Below are 3,678 nucleotides of genomic sequence, written 5' to 3' on the forward strand. Positions count from 1 at the left end.
GGGGGGGGGGGGCTGAGTCACGGGGCGAGTGAGCGGAGCTCGGAGAAGAGGGAGCCGCCGGGGCACCGGAGAGGCCCACTCGGTTAAGGGTGGACTCGTAAGATCTCCGCTCAGGTCGGGATCTCACAGTTCGTGGGTTCAAGGTCTGCGGCGGGCTCTGCGCTGGCAGCACGGAACCTGCTTGGGATTCCGTTTCTTCCTCTTTCTCTGCCCCTCCCTCCCTCTCTCTCAAAATAAGTAAATAAACATTAAAAAAATAAAAAGGAGGGGACCAAGGCCACATTCTGGATCCCTTCCTGGGCTAACAATTAACCATCTTAAGGGGGATCTCCCTGACAAAGAACAGAGTCCAGGGCCGCGCAGCTCTGAGAAGCCGTGACTCGGGCTTTGGGAAACCACGAGTCTGCACAGGCCCACTTACATTGACCTGATGGGGCATCTCTGGAAGGAGCAAAATCCCAAATCCCAAATCCCGCGGGAATTCGAGGCAGGCGCGCGTGAAGAGCCTGTAGTCCGTAGGTCCCGAAGAACCCAAGAATGGCTGCAAGGTAGCTAGTGGTCAGGAGCGGGGAGGATGACAAGTCACACCATGCCCGGAAGCAGGAAAGGATCGAAAACGCGCGCTGATTCAACTGACATGCGCGCCTGCCAGCATCCCATCTTGGGGGAGTTTAGCCAAGGGGCGTGGCTCTGGACCACCCTCACCCAGACCCCCTCCGCCCCCCCACGGCAGCTGTACACGTGCAATGCCAGAACCGAATGAAATCCTGGCCACCTAAAGATCACACAGCACAAATATTAACTGGCAAGACGTTGTCCAAACTGGTGGCTTCGGGGAAAAACAGTCTCTCCGCTCTTGCTCTTCCCGCTGTCCTTCCTGAGCAGGAGACCCGACTACCGATGGCTGAGCAAACTTACTGAGCCCATGTGAGGCGCCAGGCGCTGTGCTGAGGCTTCCGTGGACACATTGTGATCGAGAGCCATTTTGTAGCTGACAGACAGGCTGGACCGGGTTATGTAACTTATCTGACCAGTAAGTGGGCCGGGACCTACCCTTCTGACCACCCCTGAACGTCCGTGGACTTCTAGTCCTTCCTCCACCCTTCTTCCTGTGCTTTATTCACCCCTAGACTGATGTTAAATGTCTGTTTCTGTCACTCATAGCTGCTAAAACTCGGCCACCTCGAGATGCATTTCGGTTTCTCAAGGAAGGCGATCATTTAGCAAAGATCTAAGGCAAGGTCCCAGGCACCTCGTCTGCATTCACGCAGCAGACACCTGCAGGGCATGCGCCCTGTTCTGGGTGCTGCCCTGGGCTCCAGGCACATGACCGGGAGGACCTCCCTCCTCCAACAAGACAGAGGCGATCGATAATCACACACAGAACTGTAAAGCTGCAGCCCTGATAAGCCGACGGCACTACTAGGACCTGGAGAGCTGGTCAGGAGGAACCAGACCGGTCCGATTCAGCTTTCCCGGGAAAAGAATTAACGAGAGAGGCAGAGGGACCCACGTGTGCCCGTGGGTGTGCACATGCGCTTGGGTGCGGGGCTCCTGAGAGGATGTGGGAGACCTTCATAACCTGGAAGGGTTACAACGCCCCCAGGAGCGCGTTCAAGCTCCCCCAGGATCCCAAGGTCCCGCTGTTATGCGACACTGTCTGTTGGTTTTCATGTAACGTCCTAGACTCCCTCCTGCAATCATGCTTTGGGATATACATATCTCAGAGTTCTCTGATACAAGTTGAATGAAATCTTAAAACACCTTACTTGAAACCTGACTCTAAAATCTTAGCAAAGGGTGCCATCTGCTGGTGGCGTCATTAAGGTGCTGTTTGCCCCTACAGATTCAAAGGAACTGCTGCCCCAACAAAGGTCTTTTCAGTGGCAGCCAGCGCTAGCTTCTAATTTGTTAAAAGCCGTGTCGTTTATCCTCGTGAGGGCTGGTGGGGAGAATATCTTGAACATTCTACGGAGGAAAGTTCGGGAGTTTCTGTCAAAAGCCTTAAAGCCGTGCGCCCTCTACTCAGTAATCCCCTTCTGGGAATTTCTCTAAGGAAATAAGGAATGTGCTGTATTTCTGGCTACACGGTTGTTTATTATAGCTTTATTTTTTTTTTTATTTTTTTTTCAACGTTTTTTATTTATTTTTGGGACAGAGAGAGACAGAGCATGAACGGGAGAGGGGCAGAGAGAGAGGGAGACACAGAATCGGAAACAGGCTCCAGGCTCCGAGCCATCAGCCCAGAGCCTGACGCGGGGCTCGAACTCACAGACCGCGAGATCGTGACCTGGCTGAAGTCGGACGCTTAACCGACTGCGCCACCCAGGCGCCCCAGTTATAGCTTTAAAACATAATGGCAAATATCGGAACTAAACCAAACACCCAACAGACTTGCTTTGGTAGATGCTGCTGTACCCACATGTGGATACAGTGTAACTATTAAACATCAGGATGTGAAAGAATCTTTTCCTGGAACAATGTGTTCCTGACTTATTGAAGAGGACGTTGCGATATAACATCCCAAAGCCCCATCTGACGGGTGCTCTGGTTAAACTGGGGCCCCGCTTCCATATTTTTGAGAACTGGGAGACCTGCCATCTTGGAGGAACATCGGTTCGTGTTTCTCAGGTGTGGGGTGTAACTGGGCGTCTAGGCCACTGCCTCGTGTGGGAAGGAACGTTTCCCAGGGCCTCTTGGAACAGGGAGGATCGTCCTTGGAGAAGCGGAACCGCCTTGGAGGAAAACGTCCTTGGTGCTTCATCAGGGCGGAGCTGTGTCTCCTGTGGGGCTTGTAAAGGATGACCCCTTTTAGGTGGCTCCTCTCCCCTGTTCCGAGCCTCCTGGGAGGAGAGATCCTGTCCCAGGCCCCCGGCTGCGGGAAGATAGGCCGGGCGCTGGGCCAAGGGAGCAGTCGCTCTGCACTCTGCGAACTCTTCCTGCTTGCTTTCCGAACTCTCTCCTGTTCCCTGCAAAGCTGCCCTGGCGTTCGGGTTCCCGGTTGCAAAATGTGGGCTTTGGGGGCGGGGGAAAGGGCGAAGGGAGTCAAAAGGCACAAACTCTGTCGTAAGTGCTGGCAATGACGTGGACAGCAAGGGGCTGGAGTTAGTGTGGTGTATTTGAAAGTCGCTAAGAACGCAGATTTTTTTTTTTTTATTAAAAAATTTTTTTTAATGTTTATTTATTTTTGAGAGAGAGAGAGACAGAGTGTGAGCTGGGGAGGGGCAGAGAGACAGGGGGACACAGAATCTGAAGCAGGCTCCGTCCAGGCTCTGAGCCGTCAGCACAGAGCCCGACGTGGGGCTCGAGCTCACAAACCGTGAGATCGTGACCTGAGCTGAAGTTGGACGCTCAACTGACTGAGCCACCCAGGCGCCCCATAGGAAAGAAAGCAGATCTTAAAAGTTCTCATCAGAAGAAAAAGATAAAAATCTTTCATGTCAGGCACGCATGTCAGAAATGTAATAAATATTATGTATATATACATATATGTACAATATGTACATATATACATATACATATATACATATACACATACGTATGTATACATACATATATACATATACAATATACATATACATATACAATATGTATATGTATATGTTTATGTATAGGAAAGAAAGCAGATCTTAAAAGTTCTCATCAGAAGAAAAAGATAAAAATCTTTCATGTCAGGCG

This window comes from Panthera uncia (assembly GCF_023721935.1).
Source record: "Panthera uncia isolate 11264 chromosome E2 unlocalized genomic scaffold, Puncia_PCG_1.0 HiC_scaffold_20, whole genome shotgun sequence".
Taxonomy (NCBI): domain Eukaryota; kingdom Metazoa; phylum Chordata; class Mammalia; order Carnivora; family Felidae; genus Panthera; species Panthera uncia.